This window comes from Triturus cristatus, chromosome 2_2, assembly GCF_964204655.1.
Source record: "Triturus cristatus chromosome 2_2, aTriCri1.1, whole genome shotgun sequence".
In the NCBI taxonomy this organism is placed as follows: domain Eukaryota; kingdom Metazoa; phylum Chordata; class Amphibia; order Caudata; family Salamandridae; genus Triturus; species Triturus cristatus.
In genome coordinates, this window is record NC_140582.1 from 784,259,903 (window position 1) to 784,272,048 (window position 12,146).

General features: G+C 45.9%; 1 protein-coding gene across 2 annotated transcripts in view; it reads right to left on the minus strand.

The window, feature by feature from the left end:
• Positions 1-12,146, minus strand: part of CRACD (capping protein inhibiting regulator of actin dynamics) — an 870,477-nt gene that overhangs the window by 506,405 nt on the left and 351,926 nt on the right. The gene's annotated exons all lie outside the window — the stretch shown is intronic.

Here is a 12,146-nt window from a genome sequence, read left to right on the forward strand (position 1 = left end):
AAAAAGAAACCACGCATACATTTACCACCCATGCCTATACAACGCAGTCACTACCCCGACTACAACATTACCACGCAAGTCGTTACAACGACTTGCTTTACGGGGGCGCTGGACTTTGGAATAGTATAAATTACTATTCCAACTCCAGTGGGTGTATCAGTAGGGAAGGTGTTGGATTTAATATCCTACACCAGCCCAACACCACGCTCCCTAAAGCAAGTCATTGTAATGACTTGCATGGCACAGGAACGCGTGATAACATCACAGTCGTGGTAGTGACTGCATTGTAAAAGCAGGCCATGGTTCTGACTTCATTGTAAAGGATGTTTCCTGCCTTTTCCAGATGCATTCTGTCTTTCTCTCCTTTGCAGCTTCTTTCCCACCTTCTGTCTTTCCTTTAAATTCTGCACTTCTTTTCGAATTTTCTTTTCTGGTTACCTTCTCTAATTCTTTTTTTCTTTGCCCCAATTTTCTTCTTTCCCATTCCTTTCTTTCACTTTTTTCCTTACATGCTTTGCTATCCTTTTTTAATTAACTTTATAACATTACTTCTTTTCAAGTTTTCCAGGTTTTTTAATATAATAGTATGTAATTTTGACAACAGATTTTGTTAGGCAGCCCAAATATCTAAGATAAAGACAAAACAAGAAACCAAAGGTAAGCTAATGCAAAATAAGGAGAATGGCCTGGGAAGGGGTTTATAGTCAGGTTAATGAAGGCCACAGTGTGTGGCTAAAGAAAGGGAGAGAAGTAAAGCGTGGGACAGGACATAGTTAATATAAAGATATAAATTCAAGGACTCTAGTAAATATAAGAATCCACAATATGTTGAAGCATCCATGTTGAAGGAAGATGTGTGCCATTCCCTTAGCGTGGTCAGTGGGGGCTCCAATAGCAAATTGTGCCTCTCTCACTGTTGAGGGTGCCTCTCACACTGACCCTTAACCCCAAGAACTCTCTTAGAAATTAGTTTCTTCTTGCTCTTGAACCTTGTCAAAACTCTTAAAAAACACAAAGTTGTAATTATACAATTATTGCCTAGTGCCTATGATTTGCAATAATTTCAGATTTTCATAAATTTGCAAAAAATCCTGTATTAACCCCTTCTAAACTCTCTAATTGTGGGTGCCCCCTCCTCGTTCCCTCCCTGAAAATAGGAATGCTCCTGCCATTAACAGTACCTTTCTGACCGCTTTTAAGGGGGGACTCTACATGCAAAAGATATGTGAAGACCCACAAACTTGTGAGTTTGTGAGATTTGGAACTCCTACAGCCTACCCCATGTGAGCAGATTTACGCACGCACACATACAGTTCTACTTTAATGACAGATTATTAAGCGTGAGCGAAGAGTAAAACTAGATAAAATGAAATATTTGCACAATCAAGTTACAATTGTGTGCACGCATACCTTTGTGAGTCGAGTGCCTGACCATATGCTTCGTGATTATTTTTGAAAATTGCTACTTGTGGCGTTGCTTGTTATGACCAATCTCTCAGAAGGAAAAACATTCTTTCTTACTGTTGTCTCAGATATTAGTAGTCCACCTGGTTCTACGAAGCCACTTTCTATGGGCTCCTGAAAGTCATTGCAGGAGAAGATAAGATACAATTCATCCCGGTGTTTTTATCGTACTGGCATCTGTGGGTCACGTCCAGTTTTTAGCCACTGGCCAGATCCTCAGATTTACTGATGTTAATTCTGATCATACAGTGAACAAAGTCTCTGCGGTGGGGAATTATTATGTATTTATTTATTTTTATGATATTTAGGCAACACACTATCACGGTAGGCTTCTAGGCATGTAATCGGTTGGGCCGTCATCCACCGGTATGAAGGAGGAGCTATCATAGTCATAATCGAGTGTTGGCGATGTGTCTGCAAATCTCTAAATTATACCTTAAGTTACAAATGGTGAGAAGTGGATACTCAGTTCTTCATACATTTGAGGATTACAGCATTTACGGTGCTCTAACGTTTCTGCACTGATGAAGGCACAAACACTGACACTGAGTTGCAGAGCACCAAACCCCTTTCTTACTACTGGGCGCAAGATTGTTGGAGTTCGACTGATTTTGAGGAATATATTTTACAAATTAGCTACATACTTAAACTCAGGTACGGAACGGGTGTGTAGACAGTGGTTGCCAGGAGAGGTGGCAAGGAATACAAACTAGCTTGTCATTTTTATGTAAGATGACTGGTCTGGCGAGCCATACTTTCCATACCATATACATCTTCTTCTAAAAATGGATCCAACACATCAAAAACAAGAAGAAAAACATTGACATGCTGGTTTTACTGCACAGACAAAAAAACACAAGCTTTCTGATCCATATACAAATCACACAGGCTCAGCTGTCTCAGCCTAAATGCAACTAACTGGTCCTAAGAAGAAAATTATAGCTGTACCTAAAGATCGGTTCCGCAATGACAACTATCGATTCTGAACTTTCAACATTCATAGGTTCAACAGAAACTCAAAAACTTTAGCACATAAGAAACTCAATTTCCAAAATATCCAATTATTTTGTTGCTATAGCTCACTCTCTGGATGTGGCTAACTCCATGAAGCAGAGTTGCGACCATATCAATATAAAGACAATACAATCCCAGCAGCCCGCCCTCCCGTGGGAAGAGTAAATCACTTTAACTGCATGTAACCTGTCAAAGCTTCGGCAGGGCGTATTTTATAAGTGGCAATGTATGAAACACTGCTCAGCAATAAACTCAGCTGCTAGCTACTTTGAATTACATTCTGTGGATACGTTCAGCACGAGGCATTCGTTTGCATAACATTTCCATTTCCTAAAAACCATTTTGTGCAAAGTTAAGAAAATAAATCCTTGAACAAATTTTGCACAAAAAAAAGAACATTTGAATAATTGGAGTGCACTAGTAAAATAGTTTTAATAAAACATCATGTGTTCAAATACCACGCAGACGTCTCTGAAAGAGAAAGGTAACTGGCACATATTGGCATCCGAATTGGCACGATTCTGAAAGCAGCAAGTGCATGAATATAGCAGAACCCTGGACGTGCCTTTTTCCCTTGCCTGGAGCCTCGTGGTGTTTCTTCCATCCTGTACCTGCTTTTCATATCAATGGACTCCGTACTTATTAGTTTTGACAACTGGGTACTTAAAACAGGTAGTAGACTCACTTCCAACACACCAAAATAGTGGTCAAAAATGGGAAAGTTCATTATGTCTTCATACTGACAAAATACACAGCATTACGTGCAAACTGGAGGAAAGTAGCAACAATTTCAATTGTTTTTAAGGTTCTTTTATCAGAGGCGGATTTGGGGTGGCCAAACCCACAGGACCTTGCCTGCCCTTGGACTCCGTCCCCCAAACTACAGCCTGCAAGGAGGTGCTTTTGTAACTTACTACAGCCTGAGAGGGCGGGGGCTGAAAAGCACTGCTGCACACCCGCAGAGAGGGATGCACACGGGCAAAGCCCTGGCCAAGGGCAGGCCTGTCCTGCACCCGTCAACGCCAGGAAGAGGCAGGGCAGGGCCACCTCCCTTGGTCCTGTGACCATTTTGAAGTGCTGCCTGCATTCTACCAACCAGCCAACATGAAGGTACTGTTTCTCCCGGATTTCCCTTTTTATCCTATTGGCATAATAAGTGTCCTGAGTTATTGGGGCTTATATGGGGAAGCAGAAAGAAGCAGAGCCTTTGGCCAGAATTTTGCCAGGTGCTACGCTGGATGGGTTTATCAAGAGAGCAGTGGGACTGGTAAACAAAGACATCGACTTGGTGGAACGTCGACTTTCTTTGACCCCCGTCCCACACTGGGTCTGCACTTCCAGAGACCAGGACTCCGACCAGTCCAGAGCTAGCGCACTCAGTTCAGAGCTAGGGCACTCACTGGAAGTTGATGCATCCCGCCCCATCTTGAGAGTTAAGCCACACACATGGTGCGAGTGCAGTTCCAACTGCGGTTCCAACTGCCAAACCCGAATCAGCCAGCCCCCAGCATCTTTCTGGGTTTCTTTTACTGGCACCTGAGGGGCAGTAGTGGGCCTGCTCTGCAGTCTACAGAGAATTGTCATCAAAACAGGGTGCAGAGGGTAGGGCCTAGTTACCGGGGAAATATTGTGCCACTTAAATCTTCCTCTTCCTTAACTGAGGTGGATTGACTCCCTTCTTCCCATAAGGCACCTGTTAACGGTAAGATTAGCATTGAGGTAGTGAGCTCAGCCAAGGAAAGCAACAGTGGTAGGGCTGAGAGTTCTGGGCTCCCAGAGTATGGTGTCCCAGAGCATGGCATTGAATCCCATTTAGGGAACACAGGAGCCATAGAGTTTTGACTAGTCACAGACCAGATTCCCAAATTGCATTCCCTGGAATTCTAGAATGCCCACAGTGGGATGGTGTGGATGCCCTATTGCGTAACCCAGCGCGTTCACCACCGCAGATGCTCTTGTTAAGCTGGAACCTTGCAGGAATTAGGAGCAAATTGGGGGATACTGATTGGGGCAGTTTGGTTGACACTCATGATATCTGCCTGTTTCTGGAAACATGGGCGTTAGACCATGCAAATAGGTGTGGTTATAAAAGTTATAATGTCTCAGTAATTAAGTCAAGTGCGGGACGTCCCGCAGGCGGTTTATTAGTGTTGGCCAGAGAGAGTCAGCAGAATTAATGATATCCTTCTGGACGTAAGGCTGCGGAGCAAGATAGCCGAATTTGGTTGTAACAGAGAGAGAGGAGAGTGATCACAACCCTTTGTCATTAAAGTTAAAAGTTCAAAGGACCCTCCCATACCTCGCGCCTGCAGACAATGTTGAAGGACAGCTTGTGGTCACAATTAAACGGAGAAACATGAGGTGGGAAACAGTAGCCTCCTCTCTGTAGGCCCTTAGGGTCCTCTATTTAATTCTGGCTACTCATATACAGAGTAAATGTGTCAACCGGTGTGGGGGGCATGATTTGATCCTTGCCAAACACCATATGGTAATCTCCAAGTTGAGGAGTGTTTTAACTAGAGAGGTTGGTGAAGCAAAGCGGCCAAAGGGAAATTTTAATGACCAGTTTAAAATGGCGAAGGCATACCTCCTGCTAGCTATAAAAAGGTGGGATACTCAATCCATAAGGATCTACAGAGCTAAATCCCAGGCAAGTCTAAAAGCAGCAAAAGCAGCATGGGAGGAGGACATGTGGGCTGATCTGCTAGACTCTGCTGTGAATAAGGGCCAGAAGTAGTTCTGGTCTACAGTTAGTAGAAGTAAAGGAAGGTCAGGAAATCCTGACAAATCATCTATTTTGCTCTGCGATTGGGTTGCACATTTCAAGAGCTTGTATGCACCCAACCCTGCACTTCATGGACCATACCAGATTGAGAATGTGCCCAGTTTGAAGAGCCAGACACACCCTATGGTAATTTTTGGCCTTCAGGAAACCGAACGTGCAGTGGCCTCCTTCAAGTATCAGAAAGCCCCAGGGCTTGATAAAATTACTGCCGATGTCTTTAAGCTGATCCCGGGGTCTGGGTGCCTTACATTAATGTGGTCTCAAATGCCATCGCAGCAAGAGGACCAATTCCCCCATCTTTAAAAGAGGCGGAGATTGTTCCTATTTTCAAAAATAGATGTGCCCTCTAATTACCACCCTATCAACCTACTAGACAACCTTCAAAAACAATTCTGCAAGCAGGTCCTGAGTGCCTCCAGGGGTGGTGCAAGGAGGCTGAGTATTATCCGGATCAGACGGCTGACGAGATACATAAATACGCGGCCATTGGGCAACCAGTCCAGGTGGACAAGCACACTTGGACGTAGCACACACCTATCTACATGAAGGGTTGAGGTATGCTGAACGTGAGCAATCTCAATGGTGCAGACAGATAGTTCACTGGTCTGAACTAGAAACGCAGAGTGGCCAGTCGACCCTAGCCCTGATGAAGTTGCCGCTAATTTATTCTGGCAACGAAACATGTCGGTTTTAAATGAGCAGACACACAGCACAGAATAAAGAGTCACATAGCTAGTGTAGTTCTGCTCGGTTTTAACTTGGATTGACGTGGGTTCTGATCAGACCCAGTCTTTCCTTTTTGGGTCGACTTTGTGATTTTTTGAACATAGACACAAATTAGTATATAAGTTTCACCAGGCACTAGTTTTGGGATTGATTTGAGGTCTTTGATTTACTTCCTCTTTTCTTTTTGGGCGGCAGTTGCTGATGATGAGAACGTGAGGTAGCAGGCGAGTACCTGTCTGCGTATCCTCGTTGGGGTTACTTCCGTGAGGCACTGCCAGTCCCTCTCCACCTTTTTTCTAGCACTACTGCTAATATATGATTCAATCTATCTTTTCCTCCTACACAAACCATTTTCGGGGGGGGGATAAAGATAATCAGGGAAACCCTTTTATACACACTTAGATACGAAGATGTTTTTCCACAGAAGTGAGTGACATCAGACCCGTTTGCTGTATGGTAAAACTGGGCGCACATGCAATATCAAACAAAACAGCTTTGAATTTGCAGGGGATACTGATGCAAGCGGGCTCACTTTGTTTACCTTCTTTATGGGGCAGGTCCTGCTTTGTATATGGTTTATGAGTGGGGGGCGACCTGCCTATTAACCCCCTGAGCTCCATATTGTTGATAATAAAAGTGGTGCAAGGACAAGCAGATCCTGACAGGGCTCCATGCTAGATTTAGGCATAGGGTCAGCGCTGTTCCGGTAACTCTTGATCAAATAGAAGGTGGTTGACCTGGCCAGGGGCGACCTTTCTTTGGAATTCATTGATTTGAGTGCCTTGCTTGACCTGATGCCCAGAAAGAAATTGTGGGAGTGGGACTCCGTCTGACCTCTTACACTTAATTAGATTACTGCATGAGGGGAACTTTTCTAAAGTAAGGTGCGGAGCAAAAGGAAAATTAACAGAGGCATTTCCAGTTAACCAAGGTGTTTGGCAAGGCTCTGTACTTGCCCCCACCTTTTTCCTACTCTACATCAATAACTGTATTACCTACCTGATTAACCTTACTAATGATTTCCCTATTCTGAGAGGAGTAAAAATACTGGCCCTCCTATTTGTGGGTGACACGTTGTTGTTGTCCAAAATCAGGAGGGGTCTACAATGGCTGATTGATAGCTTTAAACAGTTTTGCAGTGATTTTGGTCTTGAAATAAATAGTTCCAAGAACAAATATATGACGTACACGTACAAGAAGGGTAAGGCGAGTGAGGTCATCAAGGTGGGGTTGGAAGTGCTTGAAAGGGTCCCCAAGTTGGACTACCTGGGTATCAGATTAGATGAGTCTGGATCCTGGGAGCCGCATATTTTTAAAGAGTACCCTCACCATCAAGCAGCGGGCTGGAGCCATGCTTAAGTTGGCCAAAAAGGCACTGTGGTCCCCTGTACAGCCAGCAGGGGAAATCTACAAGGCCCAAGCAAGGGGGCTACTCTTTATGGGGCAGAACTCTGGGGGCACTATAACATTAGTCCCCTGACTAAGGGAAGGGCACGCCTCTTGTCCCACTCCGTATAGATCTGGGGATCAATGGCATCTCATCATTGATGGTGCTGAGACCCTATTTGTATTGGATCAGAAGTTGGGGCACAGATGAATTGTGCCTCTTAAGAGAGGGCATGCAGGATGTCATCTCGGCAAATGGTGGGGGGAAAATCAAGTGTCTAGGGACACTTAAGGGTTGGTATGAGTTGGGCCTGGGTAAATTCTGGAGTGTGCCACAATCCATCAAGAAAGGGGATGCTGCCCTAGTTAAAAAGATGATGGGAGAGCAGGCAACTAGCTTCAGGGATCACTTATCCTCAGCCTCTAAAGGAAGTTTAACAAGTGCCTTACTCCTCCTAAAATTAGTGTGCAAGGCCGATTTTATATGCCCTGTTCGGGCTCTGTCCCTGTAACTCCAATTTAGGGATGGGTTGCTTCCTGTAGCAGCCGCTAGTTGGAGAAAGATGAACCAGGGATCTGAATATTGTCTTTATTGTAAAAATGTACATGAAAGCGAGAAACATCTTTTGTTTTTCTTTCCACTTCATGCAAAGCCAGGTCCAAATGGATTGTGTCAATCATGTAGGATATTGAGCCCACCGACTAGAGAAGAAGCACACAGGGCGTGCAAGCGTTAAACCTCTTCGAATTAGGTTGTGGCTGTTTCCAAACTTCTCCGCACAGCTTTGCTAGTCAGATGCAAAATGTTAGACATTCTATGAAATTATGGTCTAATGTCTTTAGCTGACTTTAACTGGCTGAGTTTGGTGACTGTTGTTCGCATTTCTGTGTATTTCTTTAGGACAAAACCTGACCTTAAGGGAATCCAAAATAATTGGCCTGCACTTTAACTACTGTATCCTTTTTTATTACTTTTGTAAACATAAATACCAAATCTTAAGCACTTTTCCTAAGACCCAATATCAGATCTGGCAAATGGAAAGATTAACTCTGAGCACACACACACACACACACTGGGGGGCATATTGCTCTCTGTCTGTCTTTCCCCTGTAATCCACTGTCTAGCTCTTCTCAGCTGTTTCTTCCTTTGTAAAGATGTGATTGCCCTTCCTTCTCCGTGAGATAGAGCGAGGATCTCTTGCCTTTGAGACCCCCCTTCCGACTTACTTTCTTGATATATTTTAACATCTGGTCAGCGAATCTCTCCGAACAACGTATTGAACTGCAGGATAAAACACTGAGAATTAAAGGGCTCGGCGAGGAAACGCCATATGTATTCACACCTAAACCTGTAAGGATTCAAACTAGTCTGCTGCAGGTTACATGTGATAGTTTGCAACGGCAAGTAATCGACGAGGCTATTTCACAAGAACTGTGCCTTGTGACCTGCAGGCTATAATAGGAGCTCTGCAGCCAGCACATTACCCAAAGAGCTATCGTACTGGGATACAACTCTGAGAAACGCAGGTTATATGAAGTGTTCTGCAGGAGACACCTTTGCAATCTAAACTATTTTACAATGGGACACACTAGGAACCAGAATACACACAGATTCCTGCAGCAAGTTTATTAACCACTTGAGCTAGTAAAGTCAAGCTAAATCTAATTCTATCAATCTAATCTAATTAGGGGAGAGGATGTAGACTTATTGGCTAGAGTGGTCGACCTCGAAGCTGGGGAACCGGGTTCGAGTCTCGGCAACGACGCTCAACATTCTGTGATTCTGGGTAAATAACTTAATCTCCCTGTGCCTAACAAAAATTAATGTGTCCATATGTAACGAAACTGGTGCTCATGTAAAGCGCTCTGATACCCGTTGTCTCGGGTCTAGTTCACGCTATATAAAACTCTACAGTGGAAAGAGCAGTGTTAGAAATGGGGGTCTCTAGTTGGCAATGGTTTGCACGCCTGTTCAAGGTAAGGGTTATACACTTCTAAAATAACTCCTGCTCACCCCCTTGGTAGCTTGTCAGGAGCAGACAGGCTTATCTCAGAGGCAGTGTGTAAGGCATGTTTGCATGCATACAGGAACACAGTGAAAACACTACAAATGGATAGTTACTTTTCAAGATAACCTTTAAATTGCAGAAATATCTCAAAAACACGGTTCTACAGAGTCAGTAGCTCCGTCCGGGGCTACCGCGATGCTGAAAACGACAGAGTCTAACAGTTCCAGCTGACCAGGTCGGCACGGGCCAGCTGAAGCGTCAACAGACTCATAGACAGTACCTTTCTCGTGGCCAATCCCGTTGGTCCGAGTCGGTGGATGGACCGTCGCGGTTGTGATGTGGAGTGGAAGCGGTACAGCGTGTGGTGCCCTCACGGCATTGGTGAGACCAAGGCTATGATGCGGAGTGAGCTGGTGCCCCATGCAGTGGTGGCCGGTCACGGTGCCGGTGACGGAGCCGGTAGATGGTTGGGTCAGGCAGTGTCGATGTCAGAGACGTCTGGGCAGAGTGAAGCGAGGCGGTGCAGAGTGCGGTGCCCCCAGGATGCGATGCAAGCAATGGCTCGGTGACGGTCACCCAGCATAGTCAGTGAGACCAAAAGTGCGGTAAGAAGTGTGGCGGTGCCTTCAGCTGTGCCTTCAGGACACGAAACCAGAGACAAAGTCAGTGACAACGCCGGCTGCTCTTTTCTTCCGTGGTGACTGAAACCAGTGGTTCCAGAGACGATGCCCAGAAGGATGGTGAAGTCTTTGCTGTTCCAGAGACTTCTTGAACAGGGGCCAACCTCTACCTCAAGCCCATTGGGATACCTTGTCAAGCAGGATTCATACACAGTTCCTTACCTTGGCAAAAACAGCTACTGCAGACCAACCCCAGACAGCACACAGCAAATGGGGCAGTACTTCTCCTCCAGCTCTCCTCCTTGGCACAGGTTCCCCTTGAAGTCCAAAAGCGATCTAAAGTTCTGGGCTCCAATGTTTATACAGCAATTCTCTTTGTTCTCTGGTAGCAGAGAAGCCCTGTGCTCAGTCAAAACCAGTTCTGTTCTCTCGTGTCCAGCTTCCCGACAGGAGGTGGAGAAAGCATTGTGTGGGGCAGACCAGGCCCATTGAGATGAAAGGAAATCTTCTCCCCCTACTCACATGTCAGAAAGGGACGGATGGGGCTTGGCAAGTGGGTGCACTTGCCAGGTCAACACGGCAGTACCAAACTGCGCACAGACACTGCAGTGGCAGGCCTGAGACCCTTTTGCAAGGCTGCTTCTGTAAGTGGCACAATCAGCGCCACAAGCCCACTAGCAGCATTTGGTTTACAGGTCCTGGGCCCACATAGTGCACTATACTAGGGACTTAATAGTAAACCAAATAAGCCAATTATGGAAACACTAATCCATGACAGCAATTTACACAGAGAGCATATGCACTTTAGCACTGATCAGCAGTGGTAAAGTGCCCAGAGTCATAAAAGCACCAACAACAGGCTCAAAAACAGTAGGCCAAAAAGCAAAAGTCTTGGGGTAAACCCACCAGAGAAGCCAGGTCTAACAGGCAGTGTACCAGCACTGTAGTAGTGGCATGGTCAGTGTACCAGCACTCTAGTAGTGGCATGAGAAGTGTAACAGCACTCTTGTAGTGGCATGGGCAGTGTACCAGCCCTCTGGTAATGGCATGGGCAGTGTACCAGCACTCCAGTAATGGCATGGTCAATGTATCAGCACTCTAGTAGTGGCATGAGAAGTGTAACAGCACTCTAGTAGTGGCATGGTCAGTGTACCAGCCCTCTATCAGTGGCATGAGAAGTGTAACAGCCCTCTAGTAGTGGCATAGGCAGTGTACCATCATGCAAGTAGTGGAAAGGGCGGTGTACCAGCACACTAGCAGTGGCACAGGAAGTATACCAGCACCTAGCAGGGGCATGGGCAGTGTACCAGCACTCTAGTAGTGGCATGGTAAGTGTACCAGCACTCTTGTGGTGGCATGAAGGAGTACCAGCACTCTAGTAGTGGCATGAGGGACTACCAGCACTCTAGTAGTGGCATGAGAGAGTACCAGCACTCTATCAGTGGCATGGGAGAGTACCAGCACTTCATTCATGGCATGGGCAGCATGTACCAGCACTCTAGTAGTTGCATGTGAGAGTACCAGCACTCTAGTAGTGGCACGGCAGTGTACCAGCACTCCATTCGTGGCATGGCCAGTGTACCAGCACTCTAGTAGTTGCATGGGAGAGTACCAGCCCTTTAGTAGTGGCATGGGAGAGTACCAGCACTCTAGTAGTGGCACAGCAGTGTACCAGCACTCCATTCGTGGCATGGCCAGTGTACCAGCACTCTAGTAGTTGCATGGGAGAGTACCAGCCCTTAAGTAGTGGCATGGGAGAGTACCAGCACTCTAGTAGTGGCACGGCAGTGTACCAGCACTCCATTCGTGGCATGGCCAGTGTACCAGCACTCTAGCAGTTGCATGGGAGAATACCAGCCCTCTAGTAGTGGCACGGCAGTGTACCAGCACTCCATTCATGGCATGGTCAGTGACCAGCACTCTAGTAGTTGCATGGGAGAGTACCAGCACTTCATTCATGGCATGGGCGGTGTGTGCCAGCACTCTAGTAGTGGCATGACTTCGAGATTCCCCACCTTTGTCATACTTCAGGGGAATTTGAGGGGCTCTGGGCACAAACCCCTGCTTACAATCTTCATGGAATGGAAAGTGGACACTATTGTTTCCTTTTACATGCTGCATTGTTTCCGCTTGTCAGGTTCG